At 40.4% G+C, this 19,654-nt stretch overlaps 2 pseudogenes; one reads left to right on the plus strand and one right to left on the minus strand.

Moving 5' to 3' along the window:
• Positions 1–238: 238 nt before the first annotated feature.
• Positions 239–2,484, plus strand: LOC124101235 (dehydrodolichyl diphosphate synthase complex subunit NUS1-like; annotated as a pseudogene).
• A 5,504-nt stretch (positions 2,485–7,988) lies between these two features.
• LOC124101236 (putative uncharacterized protein MSANTD5) lies at positions 7,989–8,903 on the minus strand (annotated as a pseudogene).
• Between the last annotated feature and the right edge of the window lie 10,751 nt (positions 8,904–19,654).

A 19,654-nucleotide genomic window follows, 5' to 3' on the forward strand; every position in this document is an offset into this window, starting at 1 on the left:
TTGCTTGGTATGTGTAAGGCACTGGGTTTGATTCTCAGAACCCCATATAAATAAATAAATAAATAAAATAAAGGTCCGTTGACAACTAAAAAAAAATTATAATAGGGACAACACCAGACACTGATGTAGATACAGAAAACCTGGATCACTCATATGCAGCTGGTGGGAATGTAAAATGATATAGCCATCCAGTAAACAGTTTGGCAGTTTCCTAAAAAAAATTAAACACGTGCTAGTCATGGTAGCATATACCAGTAATCCCAGTGAGTCCGGAAGTTGAAGCAGGAGGATTTCAATTTCAAGGCCAGGTTAGGGAGCCCCTATCTCAAAAAAATGGGATATAACTTGGGGTAGAGCACCCCCAGGTTCAATCCTCAATTCCCCTTCCCCCCAAATTAAACACACCCCCAGAAATTTCACTCTTGGGCACTTATCCCAGTGGATGTCCTGTAATAACAGAAAAACCTGTGCCTAAATGTTTATAGCAGCTGTAATCATAATATCCCCAAACTGGAACCAATCCAGAGGTCCTTCGGTGAGTGAATGATTAGACAAATTGTGGTACAGTCAGACCTTTGTACCCTACTCTGCAATAAAAATGCACAAAACCCTGATACACAACTGGATAAACTGCCAGAGAATTATGGCAAGTGAGAAAAAGATAAAGTGAATCCAAAAGGCTACATATCATATGATCCATTTAATTAATACTCTTGAAATGACAAACATATAAAAGGGGAGAATGATTCAGTGGGTGTCAGGAGTTAAGGAGGGGAAGAGGGTGAGAGTTGTGTATAGCTGTTAGAAGGGAATGTGATGGCTCATGGATTCTTGGGTGATTGTGTTGATTATACCAATGTCAATATCCTGGTTATGGTAATATACTTCAGTTTTCCAAGATTTTACCACTGGGAGATCCTGGTTGGATGGTTTACGTCTTTAATGTCCCCTAAAAAATTGGAAGCTTGTGCCCAGCCCATGGTGCTATTAGAAAGTGGTGTAACCCTTAGGAGGTGGGGTCTTGTGAAAAGTTAGATCTGGGGGATGTGCTCTTGAAGGGGATTTGGGGACCCCATACTTCCTCTTCCTCTATCTTTGCTTCCTGGCTGCCAAGAGATGAGCAGCTTCCTCTGCTACTGCCTTGCCACAGGCCCCAAAGCAATGGGGCCAACCAACCACCAACTAAAGTCTTCCAAATTGTAAGCCAAAATAAACCTTTCTTCTTTTTTCTTGGGTGTTTTGTTATAGTACTGCAAAACTGGCTAACACACTGGATAAAGAATATTTCTTTGGGATTTCTTTTGCTGTGACTATGACTACATGTGAAATGCTAAAAATCTCAAAATAAAAAGTTTCCTTAAAAAACAGATCACCAAGGAGGATGACTGTGGGGGTGAGGTAAGAGGTTATGTACTGGCAAAGGAAAAGGGTTCAGGAGGGAGGGCAGGTAGGGGGATGCAGAGCTATTGGCCTGCTGGGCACCAGGGGCTGATAAACAGCTGCCAAGGGTGCCCAAGCACCACTGAGCTAGTGTGCAGATACTGCTCTACTAGCATCCACTGTTCACCTCCTAGCCGTGCCTTCACCTTGGGATGAACACCTGCATCTGGATCTGAAGGCGAGGCTGTTTAGGGGCTCGGCCTTAGTCTAGTGCCGCTGGGCTTCACAGTACCTGGAAGCAACTACAGTAACCACAGGCACCCTCCTATCCCCTGCACTGAAGGCAGTTCCCTGGAGAAGGTGTCAGTGCTCATGGGCTTGGTGATTGCAGAGGAAAGGCAGGAACCCATATTCTTGGAATTCACACGCCTCATAGTGTGATGTGTGGTAGTGGGCATTGCCTACATTAGCGATTATCACCACCAAGGTTTTTTTCTGTTTTCTTTTGGCACTGGGGATTGAACCCAGGGGTGCTCTACCATGGAGATACATCATACCCAGCCTTTTTTGTTTTTATTTAGAGATAGGTTCTCACTATGTTGCTTAGGGCCTCTCTAAGTTGCTAAGACTGGCCTTGAATTTGAGATCCTTCTGCCTCAGCCTCCTAAATCACTGAGGTTACAGGTGTGCAGCATACCAGGCCCACCACTGTACCTTCAAAAGAAAGAATTCCTTGATGGATGAAAATTTGAAACAACAGCAGGAGTTTTCAGGCCTAAGTTGTTCCAGCTACTCACCAGAGTTTGCAAATAGTCATGACAAAGATGATCAGGCTTTAAATTGTCATTAGGTAGTGAAAGTGCTGTCCCCATATGGAAGAGTAGATATTGTGAGAGCTGCTTAGGACTTTTGCCCATTTAAATGGTTTCCCTGATCCTGGTTTAGTATTGAAGCTTGGTACTGTGGATTACACATTATACTTTGTTCCCAAGTGAATCAGATTGACTAAGATTGTCTTTGTCTTCCTATTTAGACACCACTAATGAGGACTTTGTCTCTGCCCTTCCTCAATATGTATCCCATGAACAGTATATGGGGAACTAGTGATCCTAAACAGTCCTAAAATTCATTTGGAAGAAGAAAAGATCCAGAATAGTCAAAACAATTCTAAGCCAAATAAATAAATAAATAAAAATAAAGCTATGCTGGAGGCATCACAATATCTTGATTCAAATTATATTAAGAGCTATAGTAAAAAAATTGCACAGTACTGGCATAAAAACAGATACATAGACCAATGGTACATAATAGAAGACACAAATAAATCCACACATCTACAATCTTCTGATCTTTGACAAAGGTGCCAAAAACATACATTGAAGAAAGCCTTTTTACCAAATGGAGCTGGGATAACTGGTTGTTATATATAGAAGGATGAAACTAGACCCTTATTTCACTCTGAATAAAAGTCAACTCAAAGTGGATCAAAGAACTCAGAATTAGAACAGAAACTATGTAACTCCTAGAAGAAAACAGGGTCATTACTCCAACTTTTAGAACAGGAAATGACTTTCTAAATGGCCCCTTAAACAGAAAATAATGTCAAGAGTTAATAAATGTATACTACAGAACACGAAAGAAAAAAATTGAGGAAGGCCTTGGAAGATGGAAAGATCTAGCATTTTCTTGGGTTGACAGAATTAATATTGTCAAAATGGCTATACTGGGCTGGAGTTGTGGCTCAGTGGGTGGAGTGCTTGCCTAGCATACATGAGGCACTGGGTTTGATCCCCAGTACCACAATAAAAAAAAAAAAACTAAATAAAATAAAAATATTGTGTTCATCTACTATTAATAATTTAAAAAATTACTATTAAAAAACTAATAATGGCCATACTATCAAAAGTGATATACAGATCTAATGCAATTCCTATTAAAATTCCAATGATGTTCTTCATAGAAATAGAAAAATCAATCATGAAATTTATTTGAAAAATAAGAGGCCCAGAATAGCCAAAGCAATACTAGCAAGAAATTGAAGCAGGAGGCATCACTATAGAGCTATAGTAACAAAACAGCATGGTATTCTCATAAAAACAGACATTAAGACCAATGGAACAGAATAGAAGACACAGTCATACCCACATAAATACAGTAATTTCATACTAGACAAAGTTACCATAAACGTACATCAGAGAAAAGCTAACCTCTTCAACAAATGTTGCCAGGAAAACTGGAAATGCATATGTAGTAGAATGAAATTGAACCTCTCTCTCTCACCCTGCACAAAACTCAAAGTGGATCAAGGACCTAACCTTTTGGTGGAGTTTTTGGATCTAAGTCTAAGATCATATCATCTGCAAACAGTGGTAATTTGACTTCTTCCTTTCCTATATTTATCCTTTTTATATCCTTCTCTTGCCTAACTTCTCAAGCAGACTATTTTTGAGGAAAAAAGTTGTCCTGGTAACTTCTCACATGCTTGTATAAAAACAGTTAATGGGAAAATTTTAACCAACTTTGAACCATACTACATAGTATACTACTCTTTGCACAAAATAAGAATCAAAACTTATTTTTCTTTTCTAGGAAAATATCCACTTTTACTATTGGGATTACAACTTATTCACCTTTTGTTCAGTATTTGACTGCCTAATTCAATATCTAAGTTTTTTAAATTCTGCATTTCAGTATAGTTAGAATTCTTTTTCAAATGTTCTTCACAACCCAGAACACAGACACCAAAGCAACATTCTCAAGTCACCTTGTTTAACTATAAAGAAGTAAGAAATGAAAATGGACGGGTTTCTGAAGATGAGTACTCTCTCTGCTCTGAAGATGAGCAAGCTTTCAACATTTAAGCAGAGTAGAACTCCACTCCTGAAGTTCCTTCAAACTGAGAATATTTCCACTTAATAAGTCAATCAATATATTGTTCCTAAAAATGAAAGTTTGATCACTAGGGAAAACTGAACAAAAAGTATTTTCTTCACCCCAAACAACCACCCAAATGGCTCTCATCACCCCCTCTGATCCCACAAAGAGGGAAGCAATAGGGTCTAAAGGCTTTAAATCAGAAATCTTGACTTCTAAAACCCTGGTGCTATTTATTCAGAGTGGTAGGTCTATGTACTGTGGGAGACCAACCTTACACATGACTGGGTTATACTCCCCGGCTGTGTGTTGAGGCGCTCAGTCGCAGAAATGTGGCAGAGCTTTCCCCACCCTTCTTGGGTTGGAGGGTCAGTGTCTTGTGCATGGTTGTATCTTGCTATAGCCCCATGGGTGAAGTTACGCTCACCTGTTCCTTTGTAATATGACGCCTTGCCCTGTTTAGGATAGAATCTTCCATGGAAGTATCTTGTGTGTGTCCCCTTCTCTTACTGTGCCCTTGGGTGTGGCCTACCCAGGTGTCAGTCAACCTGCTGACAGTGGACATCATGAAGATACTCAGCCCCCTGAAACCTGACTCCTTGCCTCATTTGAATAGCTTCTCCTCAATAAAAGGGGTCAGCATGTGCTCTCGCTCTCTCTCTTTCTGCGGACCCTTAAGGTCAGAGGAGCCGTCACAGCGACCCCAAATAAAAAGGTATTTGTGTCTCTTGTGTGGTTATTTCGTGCAGCCCAGTAAGCCCAGTTCAACTGGAGTGACCCCTGAGCCTTTTAGTCGTGAGAACAGAAACCCGGCAATGTACTGTGTTCTCTAATACTTCCCTCATTTTTTAATTTTATTTTTTGTATATAATTTTTAATTTGCCTAAATTGTTTAGAATGTTAAGTGAAATTCAATCAAAATCACAGAATTTATTATAAAATAATAGTAACTGAGACCATACAACCTGAAAAAAAAGATCAATCGTAGAGAAAACTATAGCCGAACTAAAGACACTTAGAAGTAATTATGATAAAGCCAGAACACTTCAAATTTCTAACGAAAATATGACTACTTAGTAAATATTGATGATAGAATGATTTATGAACAAAAATATTTGTATAACTACATTACAATATATAAAATCAATTACAATGCATTAATGACCTAATTATAAATGCAGTTAATATCTTCAAAAACATGAGCAATTAATGTCAGGCCTCAAAATAAGATTTTTAAGTAAAAACATGCTAAAATAAGATTTTTAAAGTAAAAATATTTTCAAGTATTCTCAATATCCTAAAATATTCATTTGATGATTATTCTTTTTTTTAAATTAATTTTTTATTTATATATGACAGCAGAATGCATTACAATTCTTACTACACATATAGAGCACAACTTTTCATATCTCTGGTTGTATACAAAATATATTCACACCAATTCGTGTCTTCATACATGTATTGGATAATAATGATCATCACATTCCACCATCATTTCTAACACCTGCCCCCCCCATTCCCCTCCAACTCCTCTGCCCTATCTAGAGTTTGTCCATTCCTTCCATGCTCCCTCTCCCTACCCCACTATGAATCAGCCTCCTTATATCAGAGAAAACATTTGGCATTTGGTTTTTTTGGGATTGGCTAACTTCCCTTAGCATTATCTTCTCTAATTCCTTAGAAAAGTTGGAATGGAACCACCATTTGACCCTGTGATCCCACTTCTCAGTCTATATACAAAGGACTTAAAATCAGCATACTACAGTGATGCATCCATTTCAATGTTTATAGCACCTCAATTCACAAGAACCAACCTAGGTGCCCTACCACAGATGAATGGATAAAGAAAATATGGTATATATAAACAATGGAATATTACTCAGCCATAAAGAATGAAATTATGGCATTTGCTGGTAAATGGATGGAACTGGAGAATATCACGCTAAGTGAAATAAGCCAGTTCCCCAAAACCAAAGACAGGATGTTCTATCTGATATGATAACTCATATGATGCTAACTCACAATAAGGGAGGGGAAGATTAGTTGTTCATTGAACTAGACATAGGGGAAGAGAGGGAAATGGGAAATAGAAAGAATGATTCATACAGATATTTTCTATCCACATCTATGAATATATGATGAATGTAACTCAGCATCATGTACAACAATTATGGGAGTCTAGAACAAGTCATACTTATTTGTATATATATAAAATTTCAAAATATACTCTACTATCATTCAAAAAAAAGTTTTAAAAACAGAATGGGAGAAGATCTTTGCTAGATACTCTTCTGACAGATATTTATATCTAGAATATATAAAGAACTAAAAAATCTTTACACCAAAAAAAAAATAAATTACCCAATTGATAAATGGGCAAGAGAGCTAAACAGACAATTCTCAGAAGAAATGCAAATGGACAACAAATATATGAAAAAATGTTCAGCATCTTTAGCAATTAAGGAAATGCAAACTAAAGCCACACTGAAATTTTATTTCATCCCACTTAGAATGGCAGTCATGTAGAATACAAATAATGAATACTGGAGAAGGTTTAGAGTAAAATGAACACTTTTACACTGTTGGTGGGATTGCAAATTCGTTCAACCACTATGGATGTTGGTGGGATTGCAAATTCGTTCAACCACTATGGAAGTCGGTATGAAGTTTCTTCAAAAGACCAAATGAAATTACTCTTACTAAAGGCTGTTGTGAGACAATACATGAAGATTGAGAAGGTTTTTTGAAAAAATGAGCCTGTTCCTCTTTGAAATAACATCTGAGATTTTTATTCAGTAAATCCAGTGATGACTTTGTACAAAACATTAAGTAAGATTGAGGCCTCTATGGGGAATACTACCAAAGTCTACAAAAAATAATCGAAATAATTTTACATCCTCTCTTTTATTAAAGAACAGTGTTATTACTATTATTTTTAAAATGAACAAATGATACAGGAATATGCCTGTAATTCCAGTGCCTCTTCTGCAGGAGAACTGCAGGTTCAAGGCTAGCCTCAGCAATTTGGTGAGGTGTTTCAAAATAAAAAAAATAAATAAAAAGGGCGGGGATGAGGCTCAGTGGTTAAGTGCCCTTGGTTCAATCCCTGGAACCAAACAATAATTTTTAAAGAAACTAAAAATGGTCTAGGGATATAGATCAGTGGTAAAGTGCCCCTGGATTTAATTATGAGTACTACAATCCATCAGTCAAATAAATGATCTTTTGACAGGTGTTTGAAAAAATAGACCACCAAGGAATATGGAAATGAATAACATGCATGATGATTATACCACCTATGTATGTTTTTATCCTAAAAACTTATTCTTTACCTAAATAAGAAAGACCATCTTCGAGGCTTTGTTTTGTTTTCTCTGCAGTGCTGGAGCTCCAACCCAGGGTCTTGTGCATGTTAGGCAAGCACCCCACTGAGCTCCAACCCAGCCTCCATCATTTTCAATTGTAATAGGAGAAACTTGAGGCTCAGAAACACTAAGTTCTATGATCACAGTTAGAGGATGAAGACAGGATGGAACACAGTTGTCTCTGAAGGTAAAAATTGCCTCTGTGGAAAAGGAGTCTTTTCCATGTAGGAAGCATTATGGGAGAAGGAAGGAGGGTAGGACTCAAGTCACCCGAGTGGCTGAACACCTGCCCTGCCCCCTGGCTTCTCTATAATTATGGGTTCCATCTGAGCCACAAGCACAAAGCAGAAAGGGATGAGACTATGGTCATTCAATTAATTTCATATTTTATTCTCATTCAATTGGATGGGGAAAGGAAAGAATCACGAGTTACAGAGTTGGATTGTTCTGTTGCAGGGTGGGTTATCCTGGAAGGTTCATGTTCCAGGGTTCCCATCCGGGTGCCTGAGGATTTTCCATGAAGATCACAGGTGGAGGGACCCACAGCAGCTCCTCAAAGGAAACAGAAGCACCGCAGTCCTCGGGCTGGTGTTCAAGAGGTAGCAAGTCAGAAGCAACATCTGTACAGAGAAGACCTGAAAGAGAGGGCACACAGAGAGCTCAGGACATGTCACCCACCTGAATCCTTGCCTACGACATTGCCTGGCCCTGGGTTTGTGTCCATTCTCAACAAGTCTATAAGCAAAGTCCCTCAGGTCACTCTTTTGGGATTTAACTAAGAAGAAATAGGAGAAAGAGGGACAGTTGTACCAAAAGAGGCCTGTCCTATACTGTATATAGAAGGACCCTGTGGGCAGGATCCTGTCCTATCATTCCCTGCCCTGAGGATTAGGCCAGCTGATACAATTCACAAAAGGACCTTGAAGGTGAGTACAGAAAGAGACAAACCTGAGAGGTCATGGTCTTCCTGTCTGTACCCCAGGATTCTGTGCAGGGCTTGTCTATAAGGACAAGGCAGCGGTTCACTTCTTGGTCTCTTGTAGGCCTCACAGATAGTCCAGTACAGATCCTGCAAACTTGTCAGCATGTGGGAACATTTTTTCCAGCTCTTCTTTATGCCTCTCTGATTAAGACGCTGGGAAATTGCTTTTGATATTACATGATTATTCTTCACTCATGTTCAAGAAATTCCCATTCTCGCAGGAAACTCTGGATTTCTCGATTGTTCCACTGCTTAATTGAGTGCACTGCAAGGAATAGAAGAATGTGGGTGTACTTTGGCATCACTCACCTGCACTTATTAGGGGGTCTCAGAGGCCCTTTCTCTACAGTGGCAGGCCCAAACATGGCATTATTTCAATTAGTAAAATATGATAAAAATCGATAATGATGAGAAGTCCTGGATGCAGCATCTGCTTTAGTCCCCATGTCCAAAATATATAGTCATTGGGACAAGTCGGGAAAACATGGGAAAGTATATATGATGTTCAAGTTTCATAAAATAAATTTCAGAGAATAGAATAGATAGGGCCTTGATGGTACAGGTTCCCCTGATGTGGGACTACTCTCTCCCACCCCACAAGTAGAACCTTTCACCACTTCCAGGTGTCCAGGGCTGTGGGCAAGGATAGAGATCCCAGAATGCTGAGGACAGCCCTGTCATCCCCAGAGCTATCCCTCCTAGGGGACTAGGCTGAGCACAGACTCAGAAAGATGAAGATGGGATAGAACATTTTTTCTACCCAAATATGACACAGAACGTTATACCTGAGAGCTTTCCTGATTTCTTGTTTTCTTTTCCCTTCTTTAGCACCTGGGTATTTCTGGAAATTTTATCCTATAGCACGATTTTCTAATTAAAAGAATGAAAAGATCAAAGTTTTATTTTTATAATAGGAATGTCTTAATGACTTACCTGAATCAGCCAATCAGAGCACTGGAAATAATAATCTGGAAACACATGTATATTTTAAAATAATGGAGGACCTCAGTTACAAACACAAATCCGCAGAACTCCCAGGCTGGTGAGCAAAGAGAAAAAACTCCAGTGTTGCTGGTGTTTGGAGATGAGAACATGGGAGAGTGAAGTGTTCTAGATATCACAGGGCAAGTACAGTACAAAGAAGCAGCATTGAGGTAAGGGTGGGGAGAAGGAAAGAGAAAGAGCTTTGTAGATATTCAGAAAAAATCCCCTGGCCAAGTACAGGCCAATGCATGAATGAGGGGAACTGACCCTGGGATTGTGTCCATTCTCAACATGTCTATGAGCAAAGACTTTCTATGGTAAGAACCAGCAGAAAGGAACAGTCTGGAATATTCCTTGTGTCACTCAGGCCCTGGAAGAATATGTCACCAGCTGCCAGAGTGAAAGAAAAAACAAACAAACCATAATCCAAAGGGCTTTGAAGATAGTGCAAAAGGGTATTGCCTAAGGGGTTGGTTCAAATTATGCATACTAAAGTTTGTTCCGATGTCAATTAACAAAGATTCAGCACAATTTTCCAAAGCATCAATTCATTTCCAAGTAAAAACACACCACAAAATACTGTAAAATTCAACATTAGATAAGTGAACACAAAATACCAAGCCCCCAATAATGTAAAATGCCCAATATGGACTTCCTAAGTAAAATTATTAGGCAAGCAACAAAAAAATATAATTCACTGTTGTAAAATCAATTAAGAGACCCAAGAAAAGACACAGATGATGGGATTTTAGAAAGACTTTAAAGTAGCTGTTATATATTTCCCATGGCCAAACATGTAGAGGAAGCAGAAGCAAAAGAGGTTACAAATAGGAAGACAAACAACCTAAGTAGACCATTTGAGGATGAACTATCAAACAGACACACAATCCATTAAAACCAGAAATTTTCCAGGAGAGGTGGTGGCGTGGGCCTGTAATCCCAGCTGCGTGGAAGGGTGAGGCAAGAAGATCACAAGTCTGAAGTCAGCCTTAGGAACTTCATGAGACCCTGTCTCAAAATAAAAAATAAAATCCCAGGTACTCCTGGGGCGGAGGCAGGAGGATTTCAAGTTCAAGGCTGACCTGGGCAACTTCTCGAGATGCTGTATCAATATAAAAATAAAAAAGGACTGGGCAGGCAGCTTAGTGGCAGAGCACATAACTGGATTTAGTCTCCAGCACCACAATAAATAAAGTCAATAAGGTAAAAATCAAACCGAGAATTTGTGAAGGGATAAACTGTAAAGAAGTTGAGAGGCAGCATAGAACAGCTGTTAAGGTCATAAACTCAATAGGCAGCATGTAAGGTTTTCCCTGCTCTGAAAATTGCAGGCATGGGTCCTTCAGACAAGGTAGTTGGCCAGGTCTGTGCTTTAGTTTCCATTGCTGTAAAACGAGTATAGTAATAACACCTTCCATCAGGTTCACTAGGAGGATCCAGTGAGTTAATATTTGTAGAGAGGTGCACAGGGTACACATGTTAGTGGTTGGACAAGTTCTTGTGAGATAAAAAAAATACAATCCAGCCGTCCTCCCATAAAACACAGGAACTAGGTTCCCTCCAACTTACCTCCATTTTTATTCCCGAGTTTCCTCCTGGGATTCTTTTCACTGTAGTCGCTGAGCCTGTTGAGAGTTCTGCAGAGAACATGCTCTTACTCTGCCCTAATGGAAACCAGGTGAGTCAGGAGGTGCTTGAGTGTAGTGTTCACTCCTCTCTGTTTCTGTACTCAGTACAGATCTGGCCACATTTATATGTCTTGGATGTGATTGAGCCAGACCCATCCTACAGAGTCTCTAAGGACTAATTAAAGACAAACCAATCTTGTAATTTTATCACATCTGCAAAATCCCTTCACCTGAAGTAAAATTTGATGGAATAACTGTTTTTTTTCAATCCTTTGCTTTGCATTTTAAAAATATTTATTTATTTTTTTTTCGTTTTAGTTAACACACAATAATTGGACATATTTATGGGGTACACTGTCATATTTCAATATATGTATACAATATGTAATGGGGAAATCAAGGTAATTAGCATTTCCATCTCCTTATAATTTCTTAATGTTTGGAGACTTTGAGCTCCTCTCTTCTAGTTCTATAGTTCTATAAAATATAGAACTATATTGAACTATAGTTTCTATTGCCACTACATTGGTATCTCTATCCAACTTTCCTCTATCTCACCTCTCACCACTCCCCTTCTTACCTTCCAATAATTACTATTCTACTCTCTTCTACTTTGAGATCAATTGTTTTAGCTCCAACATATGAGAGGGAAGATGTGGTATCTGTTTCTGGCTTATTTCACTGACCATAATCAGAGACCAACATGGTAGCAGTGATTCTGAGGATCTTTGAGCTCTATGTTCCAAAATGTAAAGGGAGGTTGATACATTTCTACAGATGAACCCTCCTCCTATTCTCAGGAGATAGAGTTAAAGGAACTGATGCCATGTGAATTTGGCATCAGAATTGTGGAGGGTAGTTTGCATGGAGAGTCAGGGAAGAGACCAGGCTTTCGCTGGCTGAGGTTCTCATGGATGGCTGTAATGGCTCTGCAGGAGACTTAATTTGACAGTAGTGTTAAGAGATGAGAGAGAAAAAGGAGACCAGAACCTTTTTCCTAACAAGAGGATAAACTTGAGCTATGCATATGTCAAAGGAGGAAGTGGAGTGGGAAATTTGAGTTAACTTGCAAGAAGTGATGGTGGGGGTTTTGTCGGGACAAACGAGGCAAGGCACCGAAGATAGCAGGAAACAGTTTTATTTGGCTGCAGCCAGGTTCAGAGGGTACAGCCTTTGCTGTAATCAATCAATCCCCTGAACCCCGAGGTCAGGGAGTTTCAGAGTTTTATACCCAGCATGTAAGGGGAGGGGCTGAGAAGTTTACAGTCTGCAGAAGTTCACATAAAAGCAGGTATTTCTTTCACTGTTCTGGGCAAGTTAACTCTTCAAGGACAGCACCTGAGAAGGGGAGAGCTTCTTCTCCCCTTTCTATTCTCCCCCTGCCAGTTGTTACCATGGGCCCATTTGTAACTTATCTTAAAAATGTAGACATCTCTGTGAAGCCCAGCTCAAGGCCAGAGGCCTTGTTTGCACATTTCTTCAAAGTATTATACTGGATACATTTGTGAAAAACTAGTAAGGGGGTGTCCAGCACCTGGAGTGCTGGTATCTTCCTGGCCAAGGCCAAGTAAATAGAGTGACACAAAAATAGGAAGTTTATCTACATTGGACTCTTTCGCAGAGACTCTTTTGCTGACAGTCCCAAAATCAGCCATGGTGAAGAGGACTTTTCTGTGGAGAAAGGGGGTGCCCACTTCAGGGGCAGAGAAGAGTAGGATTGAGTACCTGGGGTGACACAATTCATGTATTTTTTTCCTAGTTTTTGGATCTCAGATGTAGTCCAGGATTATGGACACCACTCAGAATAAATCTGCAGTCTTGAGGCCCATTTGTTTCACTCTACCCAATCCTTCAGAATTATGGCCTTTATCTCATGCTGCAGTCTGAGAAGACAGGGAAGGAGACTGTACAGTGAGTGGTCGCTTCTTAAGTTAGAACATACTCAATGTGTTGTGGCTTAGGAGTAATCCTTGGTATCAGTTTCTCTTAATTTCTATAGATTTCAGGCCTCCATTTCCTCATTTCCGTATGGTTGGGAAAACCTGGAACTATTCTCTGTGCTTTCCATTTTAGGCCTGTATGATACATCCCCACGCTGCCTAAAGGGACCATCTGAGACAAAAATCTGATCAACTTATTACTTCCTCTCCCTCAAGTGCAAATATACACCTAGTCTTCCTCTCCAGGGTAGAACCCTTTGTTTATTTGCAAATACAAGTTTCAGGACACCCTCCACTGCACATTCAGCAGGAGCCTCGATTCCCAATCTACCTCCTTTCTGGGCCTCTGTCTTGGTGTAAATGGCAACTGCACCCAGGATGCCCAGTAACCATTTCTTCTCAAGCAGAAACTGTTGATATCCTGTCTTCTAAACATATGTGGCATTAATTGGCTTTTTACTTATGCTGGAATTGAAATGGCCCAAGTGTGGGCCATAGTCACAGAGGCTGGGGATGCAATTTAGTAGTAGAGTGCTTGCCTATCATGCATTTGGCCCTGAGTTCAATCCCTGGAAGCAAAAAGGGGATGTGTGTGGGGGAGGCAACTTCAGCCAAGGATCATTGTCATGGACAGTGATCAAAACATCTAATGAGGGTCACTGTTTATATTGTTTCAGCATGCAGCCATCCTGTACTTGTGACTTTTCAGGGCACTCTTCATTCCATGTGTACTTAGAACTTCAGATCAAATCAATTTTTCTGTCAACGTCCAGGCTCCACCCATACTTAATGGCTCTCATTGTTAAATACATTAGGCACAGTTTTCCCTTGGGCCTTTTGCTTCTTCTGTTAGTTGCTTTGCTCCCATAACCATCATCAAGCTGGCACATACCACTTACTCAGGTCTTGATCACGCTGTGCATGCCTGTAGGCCTTCTTACATGGAGACACTCTTCATAAATGCTGCTTTGACATTCTGTCCTCGATCTCTATCAACACTCCATGTCACAATAACTCCTGGGTCAAGTCTACCTCTCCCACTGATGTATAAGTTCAGGGAAACCCATAGATCCTGTCTGCAGGAGAATACAACAGTGTAACAGCTGTCCAGCCCTGATTCTACAATGGAATCAGCTGGAAGGCTTTTCAAAGGCTAGTCCCAGTGTTGAGAGGGGGCAAAATTGTGATGTATGCAGTCGAGGGGGAGAAATAAAGAATGTCCATGTGCTTCTACCCTTTTCAATGCTTTATTCACTCAAATTACTCAACACATTTTCACTCTATAGGTTCTTAATCAAGAAAATGACAATCCTTAATGCTAGGCACTGCAATAGACATAATCAATTAACAGCAAACAATTCTAGATTAATTAGTTCACTGCAAACAATTCTAGATAATTCTAAGCACTGCAAATACACTTAATCATGACAGGCTAATGATAGACATTCCCTCTGCGTGCTAAGTTCAAATGTCTTAAGCCTTAAGCTTTACATCCAGCAGATGCACACTCTGCAGTGATCAGATCCAGACCAAAGGCAGGCTTCTCCTAGTGTGGAGTGGACTGCAGGTTGAAGAGAGGGTCGTATGGAGAAGTTGTGGCCTCACCAGGGTCCAGACAGGGCAGAAGAGTTTGAGGGTGGGGAGGATCACGCAGAGGATCAGGAAAAGGATGACAAGTGATGGGATGTCAGCCCAGGTCCTCATCAGGCCCTCCATCTCGAGTGCATCCTTGTTTCAGCTGGCTGAATCCCTTTTCATTAGTTCTATTATTTACACTAAATTTTGGGACTTTTGACCCCCCTTTCAATCTTATCAGTTACCACTGGATTTCTCCATGACATCATTTATCCTGGGGTCAGAAACAGCTGTGTTGTAGGGACAGATGAGGCAAGGCACCAAAGATAGCAGGAAACAGTTTTATTTGGCTGCATCCAGGTTCAGAGGGCACAGCTTTTGCTGTAATCAATCAATGCCCTGAACCCCAAGTTCAGGTAGGTTCAGAGTTTTATACCCAGCATGTAAGGGGAAGGGCTGAGAAGTTCCCAATCTGCAGAAGTTTACATAAAAGCAGATTTTTCTTTCACTGTTCTGGATAAGTTAACCCTTCAAGGGCAACACCTGAGAAGGGGAGAGCTGCTTCTCCCCTTTCTTTCTCCCCACCCCTCACCCCAGCTGTTACCTATGGAGCCCAGTTGGTAACTTCTCTTATCTTAAAAATGTAGACATCTCTGTGAAGCCCCAGCTCAAGGCCAGAGGCCTTGTTTACACATTTCTACAAACTACTATACTGAAAAACTAGGGAAAAACTAGTGAAAAATTAGTAAGGGGTGTCCAGCACCTGGAGTGCTGATTTCTTCCCAGCCAGTGGCCAAGTAAAACAGGGCAACACGAAAATTTTTTGGAAGTTTAACTACATTGAACTCTTTTGTAGAGACTCTTTTGCTGACTGTCCCAAAATTAGCCAAGGTGAAGATTTCTGGAGAAGCTCAGTTACAACTTTTCTGTGGAGAAAGGGGGTGCCACTACAGCTGGTTGGTGGTCGACCCTGATCTTCAGGACTTTTCCTCTTATCAGGCGAGGTCAGCCTGCCAGAGGCTTCACTTTCTTTGGATGGGGGAAGTGACTTGTTTATGTCTGAGGCCCTACTGGAGGGATCTGTTAGGTGTGCCTACTGAGGCTTCAGGTTTCAAACTGGAGTTTTTAAAATGGAGTTGCTTGGGCTCAGGCCTAAGGCCATCCTTACACCCAGTCATTCAGCTCTAACTAGTCAGGACAGGGGGACTCAGTGGTTAGGTGGTTATGGATGTTTAAAGTTCCTTGGAGGATTTTTTTTTTTGGGGGGGGGGTGCTGAGGATTGAATCCCGGCACTGTACGACTGAGTGATATACTTGCCTGCTTGTCTGATTCTAACATAAGCCTGGGTTGAGATCTCCTGCTTTAGAGGCACATTATGGCAGAGTGCAGAGGTGGTCTTGGTGTTTCCCCAGCCTATTATGGCACCAGGATGTGGGGATATAGAGTAGATTAGAGTTACCCAGGCTTTGGATTAGAACTATCTGGGGAACACTTCACCATCCTGGGATTACTTTCAGAAATTCTGATGTGATAATCTAGGCTGAGATTCCAGAATCATAAATTCTCTAGGTCCTAGGTAGTTCCAATGTACCATCAGTACATTTAAGCCTTTTTCCAACCCCTGGTGCTGGGGATGGAACCCAGAAGTATTCGACCACTGAACTATGTCCCTTGTTTTTCATTTTGAGACAGGGTCTCACTAAATTGTGAGACCCTGGCCTAGAACTTGTGATCCTCCTGTCTCAGCCTCCAGAGTAGCTGGAAGTGCATGCCACCATGACTGGTGAGGTCCAGTTTTAAGAGATCCAATGACCATGGGTCTTTTTCATTTCTAATAATAGATTAAACTGCATAATTGCTGGAGTCAGGGGCAGAGGACTAGGTCCTGATCTCTAAAGAGTAATGTTTTGAGATTTATTTTGAGGGGGCAAGTGAGTTTAAAGGAAATGGTTTTCACAGTCTTTGTTTTTGGTGTGTATTGCTGGCTAATAGACCCAGGGCTCCTGCACATGATAAGAAAGCCCACTACCACTGAGTCACATTCTCAGAAGTTTTCACATTTTTAAGCCTACTTGTCTTTTTGGGGTTGAGAAAAAAAAAATGAGTGTTCTGTTTTAAACCTTTAGAAAAAAATTCTAATTTATGGGAAATTGACTCACTATTTCAGTGTATAGCTGAGATAATAATTTATTTTATAGTTAAAATAGCTAATAGAGTGTATTTTGAATATTCCCAGCACAAAGAAATGATAAATGTTTGAGATGATGGATATGCTGATTACTCTGATTTGATCATCACACATTGTATGCATGTATTGAATCATCACACTGTATGCCATTAATATGTATAATTATTGTTAATTAAAAATAAAAAGGTTTGTAAGGTGTGGTGGCACACACCTATAATCCCAGCAGCTTGGGAGGCTGAGGCAGGAGGATCACAAGTTCAAAGCCAGCCTCAGCATCTGAGCAAGGCCCTAAGCAACTCATTGAGACCCTGTCTCTAAATAAAATATTAAAAATGACTGGGGATGTGGCTCAGTGGCTGAGCACCCCTGGTTCAATGCCTGATACAGAAAAATAATAATTAAAAATTAAATTATTATTATATGAGGCTGAATTTTTGAAATGATAAGGGCATTGGTGTAGAATACTGGGGAGAAAAATAGTGGAGTAATGAAAGTGTAAGGTGATACTGATATTCTGATGCCAAAGAAGGACTCTACAGGTTAGAAATAAGTGGGTGAGCCAGGAGTAGTTGTCAACAAAGTATTTTATTTGTAAATAAAAGTGTAGTCTTTTCAGGTTCCCCAGTAACAAAAGAGAGACTAAATGTTATGTAACAAAGGAGATTGGAACAAATAAGAAAGAAATGTTGGGAGAGACTCCATGATTGCTCTTACCTAAGTGGTGCCAGGAGAATCTGAAATAGCAGGTAAGAGGCTGGAGAGAATCATCAAGGAGACAAAAGCACACAGCAATTCCCTCCACACAGACAAGACTGACCCTTACCATGCTGAAGGCAAGGGACAGAGGAGACACATTCCATGAGGACATCATGTTCTGATCTCTGAATTTCAGCCTTAATGGAGAGGCTGTGTCCACTCTGCATAAGTGTCCCTCAGTTATGAGGAGCAAGCAGAGTCATGGAGCACATTCATATGTCACTTTCATTGTGCTGATGTGCAGAGGGAACCTAAGGGCAAGGGTCTGCATAATTTAAAGGGTCAGGCTTTCTAAAGACATCTTCTAACAGCTTTGAACTAGAATACTGAAGAGCCTAAGGAGATATGGTTCTACCAGCGATAGCCCAGGGCTCTCCTATCGTGTCCCTCTCTAAAGACAGGGCCAGGTTTGTTGTTTCCAAGCCCAATGGTGCAGTATAAATCTGTAAAGGAGAGTGGATTTCATCATATTTTAGAGCAGCTAAGAGAGGAAACTTCTTTGTTTGGCCAGAGGGGACAGTGCTGAGGATTGAACCCAGGGCCTTGTGACTACTAGGCAAGCACTCTACCACTGAGGTACACTCCCATCCTTAGAGCAAACTTAAACAGATAGAAAAATCACCATTTTTTTTAAAAAAAATATTTAATTTATTTTAATTATTTACTTTCTTTTAAACAACATCAAATAATATTCATTAAATCTATGCAACCAAAATTATGAAATTCAAGATCTGGAAGGAATGGAGAGAAAACTAGAGAAAGTAATTGAGGATTAATGGGTGTCACAACCAAAATGCTTGTGTCCTCCCCAAACTGTACATTGATGCCTTACCCGATATTGTGATGGTAATAGGAGGTAAAGACTTTGGGAGGATTCAAGACTAGGTAAGAGCTGGGTGCAGTGGCACATGCCTGTAATTCCATCTACTGGGCAGAGGTCGGGTAGGGGTGGTGGTGTTTGTAAGTTCAAGGCCAGCCTCAGCAACTTAGTGAGACACTATCTCAAAATATAGGCTGCCCCTGGGTTCAATCCCCAGTCCTGAGGGGAAAAAGAAAGACTACAGAAGGTCATTTCAGTCATCTCTAGCTTTGAAGTAATGGGATTAACATTCTTGTTAGAGTCCAAACAGAGCTTGCCCTGTGATCTTGGGTACATCCTTTGTTATCTCTCAGTACTGGTATCATCCCCTGCAAAGGAAGAGAATTTAAATAACACCCACCTGATTGAATCAGACCCACCCTGGACATACACTTGGGTGTTGATTGACTTAAGAATTTGAGACTTTGATTGCTTCTACTGAATCATTTTGGGTAGCAACAAAACCAGTTTTGTTGTTGTTATTTTTTGGAACTGGGATTGAACCCAGGGGTGCTTAATCAATGAGCAACATCCCCAGCCTTTTTTACATTTAATTTTGAGAGGTCTTGGTAAATTGCTTAGGGCCTACTAAATTGCTGAGGCTGCCCTTGAATTTGCAGTCCTCCTGCCTCAGCCTCAAGAGTCACTGAGGTTACAGGCATGTACCACCACACCCAGCTAAATTAGTGTTGATTGGATATGTGAGATAAGGTGAGTCTGATCTCAACTACAGCAGGCATTCTTTTTTTTTTCTTTCTTATATAAATGACAATAGTGGAGTGTATTACATTCATAATTATCCATTCACAGCACAATTTTTTGTAACCCTGTATATAAAGTATGTTCACACAAAATTATGCCATTATACATGAGCTCTCTTATTTATTTATTTATTTTTTTTGCGTACAATTCTTGCAGGCATTCTAAAGGATTCTTTGTCCCATGTGTCCAACAGTGATACTGATAAACCCACCCTAATTCCCTCTTAAGATTAGGAGCCATCTCATCCCAAAGGCATGAAAAGTTAATTTCGACTGTACTATAAATTACTGTGATTTCTGAACTTGCTTGGAATGCCTGCCCATGCCTTGAACTCGCCCATGCCTGGCTTTCCCCGACCAG

This window comes from Marmota monax, unplaced genomic scaffold (assembly GCF_021218885.2).
Source record: "Marmota monax isolate L192 unplaced genomic scaffold, Marmota_monax_Labrador192_F-V1.1 WCK01_AAM20220418_F8-fsc00263, whole genome shotgun sequence".
In the NCBI taxonomy this organism is placed as follows: domain Eukaryota; kingdom Metazoa; phylum Chordata; class Mammalia; order Rodentia; family Sciuridae; genus Marmota; species Marmota monax.